The sequence below is a fragment of the Rhinolophus sinicus genome, chromosome 1, assembly GCF_057876585.1.
Source record: "Rhinolophus sinicus isolate RSI-liver-muscle chromosome 1, RSI-T2T, whole genome shotgun sequence".
NCBI lineage: Eukaryota > Metazoa > Chordata > Mammalia > Chiroptera > Rhinolophidae > Rhinolophus > Rhinolophus sinicus.
In genome coordinates, this window is record NC_142501.1 from 37,611,618 (window position 1) to 37,633,580 (window position 21,963).

The window sequence follows — 21,963 nt, forward strand, 5'->3', positions numbered from 1 at the left end:
ATACAAAACAAAAGACTAATAATCACCAACATTCATTGAGCACTTATTATGTGCTAGGACTATACAAAGCAGTCTGTATATTTATATCACTTAATCTTTACAATTACCCAATGGAGAAAATATAACTATTACTCCCATCTTATGGGTAATGAAACTGAGCCATGAAAAGATTACAAGATTCCTCAAGACCACAGAGCTCGTAAGGGATGGAGCGAGGAATCACCTCTACACATTCTGACTCTAGTCTTCTACGCTTAATCTTGATACCTCTTGGGCACATGGGCTTTGGAATCAAACAGGTGGAGTTATAGTCCACATTTTCCAATATATTTACTATGTGGGTTTAGGTAAAGTTCTTACATTTGTAAACTAGGAAAAACATACTGCACCATTGTCATGGAGGTTGATTGTTTTGACTTGCATGGCATCTACCCATCCCTTTAATATATACACACATATATATATTCCCCTGTAGAAACAACTGGTCCCCCATTCTCAAACAAGAGATAAGCATATAACCATGCCGTAGCCAAAAAAGGACTTTATCTTCTCAACCACAAAGATGGGTTTAGTTTTTGGACCCAATATACAAGCTAAACTAATAGGTGATGTGTATGGGACTTGTGATAGAGCTACGAAAGGAAAAGCTTTACTTTTTTTTTTTTTTTTTTTTAAGATAAGTATTGGATCTGCGTGAGCAGAGATTATATGCACAAAGAAACCAGTACAGAGAAAGGCAAAGACAAATGAGAGATGGAGAGGGCCAATGAGCCCTGGGTTACTTATTTGAACCAACAACACTCCCTCCCTTTTATGTTCAAGGATATTCGAATAGGGTTTCTGTCACTATGGCTAAAAGAGCCCAAGCTAATAAATCACCTCACAGACACAATGCATTTGAAAAACTCAAGATCCCTGGAATTAGTAAGTCCTCAGGGAACATTGGCTGTTTTCCTTGTTATTTTAGTTATTACTGTTGTCAGGTTTTCATACCAAAATTAGAGTTTTTAGATGAAAACCAGGATTTAGAGAAAGAAGGAATTACCATGGTTCAGTTTCCCTATACCAGGTATAATCAGAGAACAGAGGGAAAAGTTTTAAGAAGTCTAAGTATTAAGAATCAAGGAACACCAAAAGTTAGTTTCGCTTGCTACCCTGCCAATATTAGCATTCCCAATTGGCCTCACTGTGTCTCGAGAGGAGCCAGAACCTATTATTAAGATGCACCCACTTTGTAGTCATAATGTTCAATTATAGACTCAAATGGTTATCTATATAGAAATAACATTTTATAATAACTAAGTCCCGACTTTATTTTGCTACTACTGCCCTGTCAATGGTAACTTTTGGTACAAAGCTCTAAACATAGGGCCTTGCAGAAAGCCAAGAAATCTGGTTCTGAGAACTTTCTTCGATGCCACCCAAAAGTCAAAGGTCAGTAATTAGGTCCACAGTAATAACCGAAGCACTTAAGGTTTACACGGTTGCCATATACCCATTGCATCAATTTAACCAAAAAAACAACAAAACAAAACAAAACAAAAAAAGCCCCACAACTTTCCCTCTTCTGCGCCCTTCTTTGAACAGGCCTTATAATGTAAGAAGCAAGAATGGTTCCAGAGGAACTTTTGTGAACCACTGCGTCAATCACATGAACATTAAAACACGGCTTGCTAGTCATTACTATATAAAGTATTCTCTTGCTCTGTGGAAAATGGTTTCAAATAATTGTTGTGTTCGAACGGGAGTTTTGTTCTTTTTTAATATAGCAATTTGAGAGAGAAAAAAATAGAAAAGAAGATATATTCAAGAAACAAACCAATATTAAAATAGCTGAAACAAACCAATATTATAATAATTGTCATCAAATGGTATTGTCACATTTGCATAGGTGTCACACATTGCATGCTCCCAGACCCAAGAGACAGACCCAAATGCTGGCAGTATAGTTTGAAAACTGAGGTACAACAATAGCAAGAAAGGGACAAGAATCTACCTACCGTGACCTACCTAAGCAAAGAAAATTCTCCTCTGACTTTCAAACGCTATTCTTCCTTCCAGGTCTCTCTATTGCAGAGCTAATAAGCAGTGAGTAGAATTGAGTCGGAAAAGATTTTCACTTTTACTTCTGACTTCTCCGTCTAATTTCAGCAAAGTCCATTTTTTAACATTGTGAGTTTGTAGTTGGTGGTAGAGAATGATATTTGATATAAGAATAATGCAGATTTTTACCAAAAAGAAATTAACTGGGCTGCTGGTCAAGTATCGGTAGCTCTAAATGTTCCTGTGTGACAGAGACTGATGAAGGAATGTATTACAGTGTCTTAAACTCAAGCCAAGAAAGACTCATACCATTATTATAGACCAGAGCTCTTCCACTATGGTTTCTCTGTAGGAAAAAGTAGTAGGCAGAAGAAGGGTGGGGACTTCTAACAGCTTTCTAAAGACATGGCCTTGAAGAGTTACAGCTTGCCAGTAGGCCACCCATGGAAAATTCTACTACTTATATGAAGCATCACACTAAGTTATAAGAAAATAAATGAACAAAATATAGTCTAGCAATTCCTTAAAAGAAGTTTGGAGGCTGAGAAACTGAGCAGAGAATCATGAGATGGGATGATGCCAATCTTTTGTGGAGTGGCCGTGGGCAAGTTATTTTGTGCCCCACTTTCTTCCACTATAGACTGCTGTTACCACTGCTATTACTGATAATAAAAACATCCAAACAACTCCTAGGGACAATATTGTAAGAATTAATGTGTAGACAGTGATTTAAGAATGAGGCAAGAAAGGTACAATGTTATGCTCTTACAAAGTGCTTTATCAACCAGCATATTACATAATGTGTTATAATGTACCATGTGCCCATGGAAACATGAAATCATTCATAGTTCTTAAGTACTGCCAGATGCGTAGCTATAACAAATTTCAACCCTTTCTGCAGCATTCACCCACACACTCACTTCTCCAACCAATATTTCCACTGGTAACTGTCAGAGTTGAGAAATCATAGAACAGACCCTTATTCACATCTCTGTGGTAATTACATATAGTTTGCTTCATATTTGGGGAGGGAACATGTCTTATTCATAATTTTATAGCTAGTGACTTGTCCTGTTCTAATATATAATTAGTGCTCAGTAAATGTTTATTGAATGAATGAATGAACGAACAAACAGATAACAGTCAGACGTAGTAAATCAAAGAATAAACCTTAGTAATGCCACTACCTAGACTAACAAGAATCTCTAATGCAAGAAACACTTAGAATGGAGGTGGTCAAAGATTGGCTTCTTCCCAGCAAGTCTATATGTTATTTCCTAGTATTAGTTCATTTGTCACTTGTCATAACTTTCTGGAATGTACGAGTAATCCTATTACAAAAGATCCTTGCCATTCTCAGTGGAGGCATATGGCTTTACTTAAGGATACTGAATGATTTCATTTTTCAATGGCTGGGAACATGGTACATTAAACTTTTACAAAGATTGAAGAATCTCTGAATATTATCATGTACCTGCGGTAGGTGAAGAAATACTCTAAATTTTGAACTAATATCCACAAGGTACACAAATGCAATGAAACTGGAAAAGAACCTCTGGAAATGGAATCACTCTAACTCTACCACATACCTGTTTTATGATTTGGGCCTACTTAACCAGTTTTCTCTGAGCGTGTTTTACTCTATAATGATAACTATGCGCAGTAAAAATCTTCATACATCCAGGGCTAATGAGGTGATTTAATAAGTTAAATAATGTATACAAAAGCATTATATAAATGGAAAAATGCCACAATATACCATGATAACTAGTTATAAAATGGCAGAGAAGTCATGGTTTAAATAAACCCTGAGATCCTTCAGCTCAGGGTTTGTGACGCATACATCTCCATAGTTCTTGTACCTACCACATGGTCTAAAAGAAAATCAAATGAACCACCAGTGTCAGTTGTTGAATCAGAAGCATGATATGTGCATTCACTTCTCAAAGTGGCCTTTCCAAGCTCCCTTCTAATAAACTCTTTACTATGGTGTTCTTCAAAGTGTGGTCCTTCCACAGCCAGCATTAGAATTGGGTAGTTTGCTTGTCAAAATGCAGGCCCTGAAAACTCATCCAAGGAGATTATAATGTAATATATCAAGCACCCAGAATAACTCTTCTGTACACTGGCATAGTAGGTTTTAAATTTACTTTTGAACATCCAGTATCTATGGCACAAGATGAGTTTCAATAGAGGGTATGTGCTCTTAACTTACATATTTTTTATATCTAGCATTCTACTGTTTACAAACTGCTTTTCACATGCATGAAATATAACATTAAAAACAATGAGAGATGGTTTAAAAATATATAGTAATACAGAGATGTGAGATAATATAATTTTAAAATAAAGTTGCATCTATAATAAATATAAATGCGTTTGTTTTTTCTTAAAACATTTACTAGGTAATTGTCTGCATTTTCTGTGAGACTGTGCTTTATGTGGTCTGGAACCTCACTTTGTTCCCTGCTACATACTGGCGCTAAAAAGGGCCTGACACATAGTAAATGCTCAATAAATATTTGTTGAATAGAAAAACGAATATATATAAATAAACATGTATGTCTCAGAAGAGTTGTTGGCTTAAAATATGCCTATTAATACATAGGGATGGGTTCATATGACAGTTTATAGCCCAGGGTCTCTTTATGAAAAGAATGTAGGGACACGGGGTACAAATATAGGCTATCAGCTAAAGGGATGTCATATATAGTCCTCTGTGATACTAATTTTTAAACTGAGGTTGAAAATGCAAACTGGAACGTAATTATCCTCAATTTCCAGATGATTTTATTCCAAAATTAAATCCAGTTGCATAGAAAAACCTTCCTGGTGAAGAATGACACTTTACAAGAGGGGCAAAAGGGTATAATAGTTTTGTCTAAATCGTGGTCAGATTCCCCTGCAGTTATGAGAAGAATGACTATGGGCTGGCAGAGATAATAAATTCAAGAGCCTAATCTTGACTAGCTGCTGTTCCCTGGAATCTAGGTCTTGCCTGATCGTTCTGTACCCTCCAGCCCCTCAAAGATGAGAGAAGGGTAACTAGTTGCAGGTATCAGGAACAGTGATAAAAAGGCAAGAGAACCATATGGATGTCACTTGGAAGTGATGTTCTTGCTAGTGAAAGTACAAGTCCCATTTCCACATGGATGACATTTGGCTCTAATCACACCTATGAGTACTTGGAGATGGATTTGAGGCTATGTAAGTTAATAAGATAAAGGTTGGGGTATAGAACCTCCAAAATGAATAATCACCAAATGGGTTCAATGCTAAGTCCATGAGTTTTAATTGTCAATTTCCCGCGAAAACACTGTCAACTTTCCCACATCCTCACTTCATACCCAAGCCCTTGGTCTCCACAAAACTTTAATCCTTACTTGATCTGGCTCTGCTTTATAAATAATACAAAGGCTCAGCACCAAGTACCAAACCACCTGAATCCTGAATTAATTCAGAGTAGGGTGAGGGCATAGTCAACTTCACTATAAAGGAGTTTTGTTCTTGAGCAGAGACCATGCTTATTGATCCATCTATTCCTTCATTCTTTCATTCAAAAAAACAATATTATAATGCCTCAAGGAACTTACAGTCTAATGATACATAGGAGGATCTCTATAATTGTACATTGAATTAATAAATACAGAATGAACGAATGTGCTTGAGATTAAAATGGTTATAATTCTGTAATGAACCAACCATACTAATTTGCCAAAAGATATAACCCCTTCTCCTGATTATGCATTTACATGGAGGACTGATAAATGCAGAAAGGTCTTCAGTTTTGCACTTGATGCTAAGCTAACAACAACAACAAAAACCACAATCTGACTCATGCAGGTATTGGTTAAGATTTAATAAAATCCTGAACTTTCAGATGGTATGAAGTAGAAATCAATCAATTACGGAAATGAAAATATGTTAAAATAGCTTTTGATGAAGATACAATGAAAACGATGAAATAGCCATATATAATAGGAGTTCGATAAGTGATTATTCAAAGAATGAATTCTTGGACAAATCCTTCTTAGAAGTATACAGATAGAAATACTAAGAAAAAGAATGAACAAAAAGTGTGAAAATTAGAAGCGATGTCATTTGTAGATATATAGAATAAGCAGGAAATTCCAGAGGGTAAATATCTAGATAGACACTTTCCAATGTTTACCAGAAGAGCAGAGCAGAAAGAAATGTGGTACATTTCTGCAATAATTAGTGAATACGTTACTGAAACAAAGTCACCTCTGGTGTAAAAGGCACCAGTGGTTAAAAGTTCACAGTCACCCTTAAACGTGTTTTAAGAGACACAAGAAGGAAAATATTACTCCTATTTGTAACTAAGCAATGGGGGAAAAGGTGAAGAGTAAGTAATTATCCAAAATGGCACAGACTTAAACCACAGCAAGACAACACAGGTTGTCATATATTCCATTTAACCTTTCACCTAAAAGTTGCCATCTTCCTGAAAGAACTAATTCTACCAGTGGCTCAATTCTGATTCACAAGGAAAATAGTCTCTTTCTGAGTCATAACATCACCCTGGTTTTCCTTTCGGTCCTTCGTTCCAAGCCTACCAGAACCCAGCCCAATTTAATTTGTCTAAAGGTGGCCTCGCCAGCACCAGAATTTAATGCTTCCATAAATGAACTCTGATTGACATGAAAGATGACTCACTCACTCACACACACACACACACACACACACACATACACATACACACACACACACACACACACACAACTTGTATTGCTGCCATTTGGTCAGTTTGGGGTTTGTTTTTAAAATGAATGCCAGTTGAGGCTGAGCAGAAGCCAGGGTGTGTTTTTATTTTATGTCTCAAATAAAAATAAAGAGCTGGGTATGAATAATCAAAGTGGCAGGCACCTCCCTGGATACTTCTAAACCTTCCAAAAGCAGTCCCGAGGCTCAGCAAAATGTAATATAGTCAAAACAACCATGAACAGCATTAGTACCAAGGGTTTGTCCCAGAAAAATAAAATAATTGCCATACAGATTCCCTTGTAGTTCCAAACCCTAGTGCCTTTCAACATTATATTAAAATACCTTTTTTGGAGGATGGTAGTCCTAGAAAGAGTATTTCTAGAGGTTAGAAGTTTATCAGATAAAAGATACATATTATGTAGTATAACTCTTAAAACAGGCAGAGATTCTTCCATATAAGGTAGGCAACATTCTTGTAGGGTCAATTCCTTGTTATTCTGAGATTATCAGTTTTATGGATTATACTATCGTCCCTTCCCTCTCTACAGCTTGCATTTTGGTTAGTTCACAGTGCTTACATCATCAGGAGCAGGAGGGAAAAACGGAGGCAGGGAGGGGCGGGAGAGGAGGAAAGGAAAGGTGAGGAGGGCGGCGCTGGCAGGAAAAGTGAAGAAGTAGTTGAAAAGCAAGAAGGTGAAACTAAGAGTGAAAATAAATAAGCAATGGATCAATTCTTGAAAAACTGTAATGGTGATAAAAGGGAGATTAGCAGACTAAACGGGGCTTCTGTAAAATTTATGGATTTTAGTCAACCCTGTGTCCCAGGAAAAGAATTAAAAATGAGAGGCAAATGTGCAACAGGATAGTGGGAAATACTAATGACATTGTTCCAAGAATTTGGAACACAGAATCAAAAGAAATTGGAAATTTTTAATTCTAATATGAAATAAAGAGCAATGTAAAGAATTTTAGGAAAACAATCTACCCCTACCTACCTCATGATGTCTTTGGAAGTAAGTGGCCCTATAGTACACATCATGACGATAAATAAAAAGATATTTTGGGAAACTTCTGATGGCAAAGACCTTCAACTGAATAGGGTCTGAGTCCAATTAAATGGCACTGCCCAGCTGCAGAATGGAGATTATTTCTGTTTAAGATCTGCTATTGCTGATTTTCCCACGCCCTCAGCAAAACAACTCTTACAGTATCTTCATTTCAAGAAAAGCCATAGTCTTTCCTACACATTAGCACATTAGCCCCCAGTTTATTCCTAGAAAGATAGGTATTTTTATTACCAGTATAAACAGAGAGTGAAATGATACAGAAGGGCTGGCTTAGTGGGTCCTGGGAGTTCCCTGAGCGAATCTAATGAGACATACCTCCTCCCCTCTCAGAGTTGAAGCCTCAGGAACTGCAACTCATTTTAATATACACCCCAAGCAGTTAGCATAGCCTTAGAAATTTAGTAGGAATTAAACATAAATACATAAATGAATGAATGAATGAATGAATGAATGAATGAATGAATGTTGGAAGTTGAACTTAGCAATACTGAAAGATCTCTGTGACCTGTTTGCTCCCGCAATCAGAAAATAGTGTTTACTGCTGTCAAAGGGTACTCTAAACTTAGGTCTTCAAAAAAAAAAAAAAAAAAAAGGCACATCTTCCTGGAGAAGGGAACTAACAGTAGAAATTCCAGTTCGCACTTGTAAAGTTGTTTCTTTTTTTTTTTTTTTTTTTTTAATTGTTTTCAATCAGAGCATGGAAACTAAAGGCATGCTTTCTTTTCAGAAGTCCTGCCTTAGCAAGAGATGGGCTTGTTTCCTTTGCAGGTTCATGTCCTCGGACACCAAACTGAAGCTTCACCATCACCTTGGCTTTGCCAATACAGTAAAATAAATAGTTTTCCTGTATGTAAAGTTAAAAGTTTAATGATTTCATAGCAACCGTGCGATTGAAACAGTTATATGAAATTTTAAAGCTACAGCATTATGAAAAGTTCTGTGAGCAAGAACAGACTTTAGCATTACAAGTGGAGATCCAATATCTGAAAGACTCTCCTGAGCTGAGATAGTGATTACATGGTGACAGATTAGTGTATCTGCACAAGGAAAATCCCCAAGTTAGGGACCACAGCAGGATCTCATCCATCATATTACATGTTAGTTCACAGAACTAAAACTCTGAAGCATTTTTGGCAGCAGGGAGAACAGTCAGCATCCTAATGCCTTTACAAGGCTGGATTTTTCTTTTCTCCCCAATGTGCTTCAAGATTTCTTAACATGAGAAACACAGGACCAAAAGTTAAAATGCTTTAATGGTCCCCATAGGCTATTTAAATAAACACTGTGATTGTAATTTAGACAATCTGGAGTCCATTCAATATTAAATCCCCACCCTAAGCTACAGCTACTACACAAATAGGGAATTCACGGTATACTCCACATGGCCACTTACTACTGCGACGATTGCCTCTTGACAATCATGGGGAGGAGCTGGCCAGCCCTAACATTACACCAGTTAAATCTGTCAACAACTGGAGAGAAAGCTCCACTGAGCAAACACACTGATCCTTCTCACACAGCCTGTCTTTGTCCTGACTTTGCTACAACTCCACTAATCTCATACTATCTTCAGCAGTGCAAGCAGAAACTTCTGCAACGAGCTGTAACAAAAGATGCCTTTCTTTATGTTCACACACTGTATGTATATATTTATGCTGTCCCTTCCGCTCCCTCCCCCGCCATTTCCATCCCTTCCTACAGACCCAATCATAAGTAAAGCTTGATTCGAATACATCATAAACTAGTCCTCATCTCAGAAAAATACATAAAGAAAGAGGCAACAGGACTAATCATGTCCTTTTGACCAGGCCCTTGTAAAAATAATACTCCACAATGTATGGTTTTGTCTGCTCCAGGGACAATAGCAGATCCCAGAACTAGCCAGGCAATAAATATCCTAAAATACGGTGTGCCAAATTGAAACAATTGGGTGGTGAAAGACAGAACCACTGAGTATTCCTCCAACTGCTTTCAGACATCACAGGATTCCTGGAATCATGGTACCCTTTTGATTTTTATGTACTGTTGAAAAAAATATTGTATGGGAGCAATATTTTAGTTATGGCATTAGAAAAATATTATTATTAATTAAGATTTTCTCCTACTTATGAAATATAATATAGTATTTATGTTTAGCGAAGAAAACAAACATTTTAGGCATAATTTACATTCAGTAAAATAAAAAACCTTAACTGTACAGTTCAAAGAATGTTTACCTATATATTCATCTATGTATTCATCTATGTAATAACTTTCATATTAAGATATAGCATATTTCTGTCACCCCAAATAGTTTATTTATGCCCTTTTCCAGTCGACTCACCACTAGATATAAGCCCTCTAGAATAGTTTTGTCTAGAACAGAACTAAGCTAGTTTTGCCTGTTCACCATAGGTTAGTTTTACCTGAAACAAACATGTTTGAACCTTATATGCCAAACATTATGTTGCAAATTTCCCTTACATTATCTCATTTTAAACTCACTTACTTCTGGTACAAGAGGACACAGGTATTTCTGTCCCACCTCCAACAAAAAGGGTAAGTCACTTGTTCAACATAAAACTACATTTGAAATTCTTTATCTATTACACTCAAATAATCAGTGATGTTATATTTCTACTGTATAAACCACTAAATATGCCCCACCCCCCACAATTAATAGTTTAAAAATTACATCCCTCACATAATAACAGGGTTAATAACAACATCAATCCCCTTCTATCTGACACGTACTGGACAAAATGTGTGACTGCATTGCCTCATTTAATCCTCACACCAACCTTTTAAGGCAGCTTTCTCCATTTTATAGATGGTTAAAGATGGTAAATGGATTTGCCCACTTATTATTTAAATACTAGGTAGATTCAAATCTTGTACTTTTGGACTCATAATGCTTGGTTCATGTTTTAAGTGCTCAAAAATATGTGTTGAATCAAAGGATGAATAAAAATGCTTGAGGAAGAATCGACTATGTTTCGAAAATGCTAAGCAAAGCTGTTCATTACTTCCAGTATAAAATTTACAGGGAAAAAAAAATTACAGTTATTGAAAGTTAGATGGAATCTTAGCTATTACTTGGTCCCTTTATCTCATTTTTGAGATGAGTAAACTGAAACATAGACTGACTTGTTGAAAGGTACATAGTCAGATAATGTTGAAATGGGCTAGAATTCATTCAGGTTTCCTAATTCCCATTCAAGTGTTAGCTATGTTCTATTTTTATGATTCTGAATCAAGCAAACTGCATGGATTCTAAATAAGTTTGCAATTGAATTTGATAAGTTTATCAACTCTTCAAATAGCTTTGACAACAATTTTGTAATATGTTAAGAGGAGAAAGGGAAAAAAAAAGAAGAAATACAGTGCAAGGTTACTTTCCTTGAGAAGCTTAGATATTTCATTGTCAAGATAAGAATGAACCTTACAAGACAGTCAATATTATTAAAATGTGTGCTCCTGAAAGAAGAGAACAGATTGCCATATAAAAGATCGTATGATAAAATACAGCATTAAATATAATCAACCATGACAATTCATGGAGCAGATAATACCTACAATGAAAGTAAGAAGGAATGAGATCAGTGTTGGCAGCAAATATCAAGAAATTTGAGACTCATTTAGAAGTGATCATAGGCTAACAGATCTGAGAAGGGAAATCACCAATGCTAATCCCTTGTTTTATGCAGGAGGAAGTGTGCACCGGGAGATGACAGTCTTTGCCCATAGCCACAAAATCCCTGGTAGCAGCAGTGCAGCCATAGCCAGTCACTTCCAGTCCAGGATTCTGTCCATTAGCACAATTTTACCAACTTCTCCATGAGACACTGATGGAGAAAACCTACTCCTTACCCAAAACAGTAAATTAAATTAAAACATTAATATAGTGGGGCTCAGGCCTTAAACAATACCTATAAAAGTATTACTGAGCGGTATAATGATCATACTGTTCCTGTTTTGTTTTTGTTTTTTTTAAAGATTTTATTGGGGAAGGGGAGCAGTACTTTGTTGGGGGACAGTATGTACTTCCAGGCCTTTTTTCCAAGTCAAGTTGTTGTCCTTTCAATCTTAGTTGTGGAGGGCACAGCTCAGCCCCAGGGCCAGTTGCCATTACTAGTTGCAGGGGGCGCAGCCCACCATCCCTTGCAGGAGTCGAACCGGCAACCTTGTGGTTGAGAGGACACGCTCCAACTGAGCCATCTGGGAGCTCATCGGCAGCTCAGCTCAAGGTGCCGTGTTCAATTTTAGTTGCAGGGAGCGCTGCACACCATCCCTTGTGGGAGTCGAGGAATCAAACTGGCAACCTTGTGGTTGAGAGGATGCGCTCCAACCAACTGAGCCATCTGGGAGGCAGCTCAGCTCAAGGTGCTGTGTACAATCTTAGTTGCAGGGGGCGGAGCCCAGTATCCCTTGCGGGACTCGAGGAATTAAACTGGCAACCTTGTGGTTGAGAGCCCACTGGCCCATGTGGGAATCGAACCTGCAGCCTTCGGAGTTAGGAGCATGGAGCTCTAACCACCTGAGCCACCGGGCCGGCCCCCATACTGCTCCTATTTTGAAAGCATTGTCAAATTGGACTTCGGTACTCATTACACATTAATTTCTTAAAGATTATTTTAAAACACAAGCATAGATAAGTCATAGACAATTTGGGGCACAACTGACATCTTCTAACTCATCCACTATACTAAAATGTATAGTTTGAAGGAGAGTGAAAATGGAATATATATGGTTCTTTTTTTTAAGAATTATATTATGCTTATGATAGAATATATTTTTCTTCTCCATTTAAAATTGTCAGTGGTGCACAAGTGATTTGCACCTATGAACCCATGAGGAATGCAACTACATGCAAGCCTTCCAGCTGTTGTTCATCAAGAATTGTAATATTTATTCTGGAAGAAGCAAACAACAGATGCATTTGGAGAATGTGAGTTCACCTGGTTCCTATAGCATATGAGCTCAAATTCAATTTGCTAGTCAATAAACATCTTGTGAAACAACAACCAACAACAACAACAACAAACCCACCAGGTTCTGCAAATTTAAATTTTAGACTCTATAGATGATTTTGATTTATATATTCCATACCCCTCCCATAAATTCAGTAATTAATGAATAACTGTTGGGGACAATTCTCCGAGATCATGGGTTATTTTGATTTTTTTTCTATGTTTTGATACTGTATCATGATGCCTTCTGTAAAAATGGCCTCTTCATTTTCTGGAATGATAACTTATAGTTGCTTTAAGGATGACATGAAATGTATTTTCAGCTCTCTTTCCTGATTTACAGCCATTTTCAATAAAACTGCCAACCAGCCATGAGAATCCATGAAAACACTTCAGGGTCCCTGAAGGACCATCTATCATTTTCAAATGAACATCTGTATTAGAAACCAGAATTTTTCAATAGTGATTCATATTTAGACCTTTTTACCTAGCAAGTGCTCCAATTACACACTTCTGCTATCTTCTAAAAGGAAAAAAAAGGAATAACACAGTGAATTTAAGCAATTGTACAAAATCATGCAGAAAGAATAGACAATAATTTGTATTTATTTATTGCTTGACTACTCTTGCTCCCTGCTTTTGGTTATTTGATAGGTAATATACAAAACAATAAACTTGAGCTTAGAGAAAAAGTGAAACATATCAAATGACTTCTTGATAAATTTCTAATAAAATCTTAGTGGTCTAAAGAGTTCTCTTTTTCAGATAATCTATAAATGTTGCTTTTACTAATTGGTCCCTTTTAGCATGACTTTAAGAGTAAGCCTATTAAAATGATGTTAGCATGAAAAATTAAGAGATATCTTCTCCTTAAAAGCTACCTTAAGTCTTAAACCTGTGAAATTTAAAGGAAAATTATTCCAGTGGAAATTAAACACTATAATTTATAATACTATAAGGATACTGGATATCTGTTCATCCACGCTCAAAGTATGTTTATCTTTTTTTCTGTCAAACTCCAATATCGACAAAGCATAGAATAAGTTTAATGGAACCACACTGCTTCCATTTTTTCTCAAATTCACTTTTTAATTCTAAATCCATACCCGAATGGGGATACAGAAATACTTGACCTATTATCAGGCCACACGAAAGAATCAAATGAATTTATTTCCTGTTCTCCCAATACTTCAGTCATGTCCACGATTTTTAAATCCTGATCTGTCACTAGACCACAAATAATACCAAATTTAACAGATCAAATCAACCTTGTATACTCAGATTCTAATTCTATAGAAAGACAGTGAGTGATCTCACAATCTTAAAGCAGGAAGAAAAAAAAAAAAACAGAAAAAGCTACCACCTGCACCTGGATAGCTACCAGCATGATTATAAAAACTAACTACATTAAATACAGTTAAACAATGCTGTACATTTTAGTATCTATTTGATTAATGGCAAGAGTAGTGACAGACAGTTGCAATATGGAATCTCATGTTTATACCCAAACAGTACATCAGTCATTTAGCCCAAATTTACCTTACTCCCACACAAACCTGGTGTCAGGCTCAATGTTTATTTCTGTAAATTGCGGGGGAGGGGGAAATAAGCTCAATATTCAATTTAATAAGTCTTACTTTTATTCACATGAAAAAAACCTGTACACGTGAAAGAAAATCCAAAAGCCTTTAAAAGCACACTTTGGAATTTGCTTTCAGCATTTATCTGAAGCATATATCATACACCTCTCAAAAGTTCTGTATGCTACTCAGAAATCTTAACTATGACTATTGAATGACCTGGGAAATTTGGTTTCTAATCTTTGGATTTCTTTGCTTTTGTACCCTCCAAACATAAATTTGCTATCTTCCTACTGATAGACCATTTACTTCATTAACAGTCACTAGTACTTAGAAACAGGGCCTACAGATTTTCCTAATTTTATACCATGTAGGACTTAAATGAAAAATCAATACTATATTTATCAAAGTCTTCTTTCACAAGACAAGGGTGTCAGTTAAAAATCCTATCCCAGCACATCAGAGGGCTATAATCTGAGTCAACTATACTGTAGAAGGAATGAAAAAAACATGTAGTTTTAAAATGGTCACTGTAAAACTACAGGTAGATATATAAGGATTAGAGACATAATCCAAAGCCATAATCCATAAAATAAGTGTTTCTGAAATTCAGAAACACTTATTTTAATTAAAAAAATTATACTTTAAAAGACATGGCTGAACCACAATTAAAAAAAGAAAAAAAGAAAACATGGTTGAAATAAGCATACTCGAAGTTTGAAGTTTGAATGTTCCTCAGCTGGAATCAAACTGAAAGTAATCACAGACTGATGGCTTGAGTTTTGTTTGTTTGTTTGTTTGACTTTTGCTAAACTGTTTAATTCATGAATATTTTTCAAAGGAGCCAAGGAGGCCAAAGTAAAATTATACTAACGTGTAATGTGATACAAAGGAAACACTCAGAATGCACAAATGCCTGCACAAAAAGAGGAGACACTGTTTCATACATATATATATATATATATATATATATATATATATATATATATATATGAAACAGCATATACATATAAAATTATATATATGTATATATGTATAATATATATATATATATAATTTTTCCCCCCATTGGTTTAATTTAAACCCAGTTTGTAGAATGAGGGGGGGTGTTTGGGGTTTTTTTTCTTAGAGCCCTTTTCCAACATGTGTGGCATCTAGCATCTGGGTTTGGGTGCCTTATTATTATCTTTCTAAACATATAGTTTGATATTCCTTTAATTAAAATGGTGACCATCACCCAAAACAACTTTTCTGGAGAGACCTTGCAAACCCACAAAACCCAGGCCTGGGTTTGTTGAACCTGCAGGCAGTTTTGTTTAAGTAAGCATTAAAGACTTGGCAAGCCCTCTGTGCTCTCATTTTCCTATTCTCTATTATCTATCCACTTAATAATTTCAGAAACCTTAATCAGACTTTGATCAAAAAAATACACGCAGTGCTTGGGATAGAATGATAATACCATCTGTTTTCATTCTTATGTGGGTTCTTTCCAGCCATACAATCCAGCATTCTGGTTGCTTACTTTATAATGATCCTCACATTATAGGTGCTTTAATGGAAACTCTCCTATATCACTTATCTTTTGCAAACATACAGAATTTTTTCAATATGAAAAAGTCTGGAGTATTTTTGTATTAATGTTGATTACATTTAAATTCTGTACATAAATAAGACCAATCTCAATACTAAAAAAGATCCAAACTAGTTTTCTTGTAATGGTTGGTAAGAACTGAAACCTCTTCTAAAAGAGTTTATTTGGTATGAGACTTCTAATTCTGTTAAAGTCTAGATGGCAACTTTAAAAATTAAATATCTAAACCATCTCTAAATATAGAAACAACTGACTTCCTGAGAACCTTTATACGATGACTTTTCAAGTGCGCAGCTATCCTTTACTATATTCCTTAAGAATCAGATTACAATATCATTATTTAAGTATAATGAATAAAGAAATGGTGATATAGTTTCCTTCTAGCCATGGTAACAACCAAGAATTCAGAGCAAAGGTCAAATGCTTTAAACTCTTTGACACAGGAAAAATTAGCCAATGATATGGAAAAACATACTCCAAATAATTCACTTTTGCAGATTTTAGCAATCAATATGGAGCACCATATGATAGATATGGCTGCAACAATCTGTATCAATCATGAAGATTGGCAGTGGCAAACTACACAGACCCATTTTTGTCATGCTACCACAGTCAATTTTACAGACTCTGTGTAACCAAGACTTACTCTGGTGCTTTCCCCGACACACCACACAGCCTCTTCCAAGATCTGCTTCCAACACGTTCAAGGGCTTTTCTGAACCAAACCTGACTGAAAACCTTTGGAGACTGGCACACAATTCTTACAATACTCCATGTTTTCCTTCCAAAGGCTGCATCTTTAATACATTATATTGGGTTTTTCCCGTCACACATTTAATGTGTGAAATTTCTAAACTCTTCCCCTTCACTTATCTAAATTGAACTTTGGCAGCCAACAGTTAACTGTTGGAGAGTTGCTTAAAAACGATCAAACCCTTTCTAAAATTGATTGCAAGAAGTATCAGTGCCAAGATAGAAATTTTAGTCTTCATCACACACAAAAATCAATGTATGCTTGACTCTGCAAAGAAAGCCACCTTGAAAATAATTAATAAAACATCAAAGCTGCATACAACTTCAAAAATCCACATGAGACTGAAACATTTGAGGCAATTAAAAGAAATTACTAATTTATATAAGGTGGTACTTCCCTTTGAAAGGTATTTTCATATATATATATATATATATATATATATATATATATATATATATATATATATATACTGAAATCTCAGTTTTGGCTTCAAAATGGCAATTTAAAACCTTAACAACATACCCATAGCAATTATGAATGTTACATTAAAAACATAAACTTTGAAAATCCTTAAGAATAATTTGGAAACATTTCAATTATATATATATGTGTGTGATTATATATATATATATATATATATATATATATATATATATATACACACACACACACACACACACTATAGAGAAGTGTGGCCTATATTTTCTTTGAAACAAAATGTATAGACACATTATTAGAATTTGGAAAAGACATATATTTACAATATATACATAGGTGAAGTAACCTCCATAAAACACATGACTACAAGATGAATCTCCTCTATCAGTTGCATTTTACTGTTCTACAGAGTTAACTTTTATTATTTATTCTTAAATATATATTATATGCTTGGTGGTGAAATTTTGAAAACAGGTTTAAAAAGGGGGGGCTAAAAAGCATACTAGGTATGGAAGTACAGAGGGAGGGAGAGAAAAGGAGACAGAGAGAGAGGTAGAAAGAAGGAGAAAGAGGGGGAGAGAGAGAGAGAATCACAAATCATGGATATGCCTGAGAAAAGGAAAGCTTCACAGAAGAGATGATGTTTGTTTTGGATTTTGAAGATGAGCCATAGTTTTTGAAGGCTGTGAATGGAAGGGTATAGGTCTTGGCCAAGGGTAAAGAACTGCATAAAGAAGAGACTGGAAATTGTTGAGGTAAGACAGATAAGAGTGTTGTTTACCTGACTTAGGTGCTTAGACTTCATCCAGTAGGCAATTGGAAGTCATTTGAGGTTTTCAATCAGGAAGATGACACAACCAGATTTGTATCTTTCAAAGATAACTGGCATCATCAATGAGATAAATGGATATGTAACTGGAGACAGGAGGTGAGGAGTCTACTCAGGAGAATTTGTGATACACTGTGACAGATGGTGAGAACTTCGAGTAAGGTGGAAGCATTGATGCTTGAGAGCAATTTTCTCTGTGCTTGCTATAAAGCTCTAACCCTACATATCTAATATACTGATTTGAAGGAACTACAATGCTTTTAAAAACTTTATTTAGCATTTTTTAGAATACATATCTTTGAAGAGCACCTTTTTTCAATTTTGAGAATGTCCAAAAAAATGTTGTTGTTTTTTTAATTTTATGATTGAGGTATAATTTAAATACAATATTAGTTTTATATGTATAACATAATGATTATAGAGCAACTTTTTAGGCATTTCTTAATCAAACATCTCAACTTCCTTAGCAATGAAAGGATGATAATTTTTATTCTCAGTGTAGATTTTTTTTTAATAACAATATTGTTACTGTGACTTAGTGTCTTTGCACCAGTGTTTTGACAGCATCATCTGACTTACTTCTCTATTTGCCATTAATCTTTTACACCTAATGATACAACAAAAAGTACAACTGTGTCCAGTTGCAAAGGGTGTCTATCTTTCCCATTAGTTTTGATCAGCTACGTGTCACCTCATGAAGGTGGCCAAAACAATGAAAAGACATGGTATTTGTTTCAAATTAGAGAAAAAATAAAATGGGTAGAAATACTCTAATCATGGAATTAAAGACCAAGAAGTTGCTTTAGAAATTATTTAGTCATTATTTGCATTTTAAAGATGGAGAAACCTTGACCCAGCAAGATTAAGTGATTTGGCCAAGATAAAATTGACTCCAAAAGGGGCTTTTCTAACAAGACCACAAGGAACCATGTAATCGCTAACTCATATTTCTGAGGTTGTTCATTTTATAAATGATAAAGTTGCTAATGAAATTTTGAGAAAAGTTATTTTCTAAGGACCTACAAAAATATATGACATGAAAATAATAGAAATTATATTTTTACATATGTCCTAAATTAAGGAAGTTTATTTTATTTATATTTTTTATTAAATGAGAATAGTTATTTAATATTTATCCACAAAATTGTATTAAAAGTATCCTAATCTTGCATGGCTGAAACACACATACCTAACTTGAAGCCAATTATTAAAATGATTGTTTCCTTAGGTCCAATATATAAATTGTTATGGAAATCAGCCAGTCCTATGGGATATGTCACTGATTATTTAGATGTTATATTATATAGTATGATTGAACTGGTCAACTCTTCTTTTAGAGACAACCTGATATTTTCATTCTTTTTCTGGTTATAGCCTATAGTTGATTTATATTTTGATAAATGATGAAACAACTATAATGTATTAGTAAGTCCACCTGTGAGTTTTAAAACAGCATAATTATTACATGACAGAACTAAAAGCGACTGGTAGATAGAAATTTTGTGCTGTATACATTTAGAACTGCTTTATTTATTCAGAGTGCAAGCAATGTAAGGTTCAAGAAGCAAACGTCAAAACAATTATATATTGTTTAAATTTAGGAATAAGGGTGTACGACTCTTACTTTGTATTATTCTACAAAATTAAGAAAAAGTATGATGAAGATACTTGGGGGAGTAAATTCATGTCTGTAAAATAAAAATATTCTTTTGAAAGGACAAGAAAGCTAAATGAAACTTGAAAAACTGAAAAAAAGCCTTTGTGTATTTCTGTCAGAAACTGTATGACACCAAAACTTGTAGACACTTTGGATAAATATTTAGTGTATATTAACTATCGCTCTGATCGCAATGCTAAGAATACAAAGAAGCTTAATCAATAAACATTTAATGTCTAATCCAAATTTGATAGTAACTAAGTACAATAGTGTTAATTCCCACAATATTTCTTAAATTCTTCCATGTTGCCTTAAAGTAATGCCACGTTACTTTAAAAGAGCAAAATAAAATTTGGGTTTATTAACTTTAATTTTTGTATGTACTTGTGCAGGCACATATAATTTTTATACATATTTGAAACTCATATGGCTAATACCAGTTTCTATTGTCTGTCTGTACACTTTACCTAGGACTATGGACTGTGTGTTGAAACTCCCAATGTTTGAAGATCTGCTTCTGTGCCCTTTGAAATGTAAGTCACTTTTGTTCCAAAATATTGTTTGCTGCATTTTGATTGATTTGTGTACTTTTGCGTCTTCCTCAGGATTCCAGAGCTATGCCACATTGCTTAAACCATGCAGAGTGAGCACAAATATTTGATAAGCAAAGCTGATTTTTTTTAAGTCTTTGCAGGAGAAGACATGGCATTGTATCTACTGTACGATTTTAATACATATAATTGTAATAGTTAAATTTAAGGGGAGGGGAGAAGATTGCCAAGGAAGCCAAAACTAATTTTTTAAGGGCTACTGTATGTACTTGTACATATATAAATTAGGATTACCTTAGCTTGGTCTCTGTAATCGTGAGCAGTAATATACTTATTAACTTGTTAGTTTAGTACATACGGCATCAAACCCAATGATAGAATCAACCGAAATCACAAAATGATCGTTTTCTCTCTTTACTCCAAGCTGAGCAAAGAACCTTTCCAAACAATGTGAACTCATTGGCTTCCCCATAACTCTACAGATCTCACGCTGCCATATAACTGGGAATCGAAGAGGTGAGGTCATTTCATCACTCCTTGCAAAAAAATGCAAAACGTCTGCTAAAATCTGACTTCATTTGATTTACTCTCCAAGACTGTTTTTTATTAAATATGTTTGACTGCTATCTCTAATTAAATGTAGAATTAATTTTGGCAAACTAACCACAGATGCAGTTTATGTTCAATTTTATCAGACAGATTTATTTATAAGCTGTCAACTTCTTGAAAGACTTCATTTTGGAGCAGTTTTAAATTGCTAACAGTAGCTGTAAATGGAGCTACTGTTCTCTGGAACACTAAAGGAAAAGTATGCTATAAATGTCCATTCCATCTGTGAGGAATCATAAAACAATCACATTCCTTTATTTTTTTTTTCCTCCTTAGGACCTTTATTAAATTAGTTCAACTCAATTAAAAATAACTTCAAAAACATTTCAGAGCCTTTTGTTTCATGGAATACTTGGAACTCTCTGCACGGAACGTCACCCTTTTAACTAATCCCTTTTAGTAAATGGAGGAGAATAGTGGTATTGTGACTTCAGACAGTGCTTTCAAGGGTCTCTACTGTACCGAATTGAGGTCACCGCAAGACAATGCTCAACACCCCATAGCCATTCAAACATTCTTCACAACTCTATCAAACGTGTCTTTCTTTCTCTCACCCGCTTTCTCTCATGGCAAACGCAGAGGACAATGGAAAAACCTCCAGCACCATTTATGGTCACCATATTTACACATGACAAAGTCTATTCTTCCTGGTTTGCCAACTCCCTGTAAAAAGAATGAACCCTGGGATACATTTTCCCACCATTACTGTTATTCAAACTTATTTTGCATTTAATTTTTTGGTGGTGTTGTTGTTAGAGGGCTGGTACGTGGCATTTGAGAAGCTGACTTGCTATTTTCAGGCATGTGTAACAAAGCAGAGACTCAACGCAGAATTAAATATGTCACACTGTAGCCAGCATATGCATGATGTAGTGTACAATTTAGTGCAAAACAGAGGCAAATGGCGAAATTAGAATTATTATACCTTGTCTTATTGTCTAGCATTAACAATATTAGAAAACTTACTGCTTGCCCATGAACCATCACGCCTGTGCCCCACAAGCACTATTTAGTTTTGCTTGGGAGTTTTTATGGCTGCAGCCACAAACAAACAAAATCAATTGCTGTAAATTTTTCTCACCAGGGCTGCTTCTTTTTGAAAGAAAAAAAAAGAAAAAAGATGTATCCAGAGCATCGTCCTCCAAACAAACAAGAAAAACACACATTTGC

The 21,963-nt window shown here is 35.2% G+C and overlaps 1 protein-coding gene across 14 annotated transcripts in view; it reads right to left on the reverse strand.

The window, feature by feature from the left end:
- The window catches only part of SOX5 (SRY-box transcription factor 5), a 946,176-nt gene that overhangs the window by 492,367 nt on the left and 431,846 nt on the right, over positions 1–21,963 (reverse strand). The gene's annotated exons all lie outside the window — the stretch shown is intronic.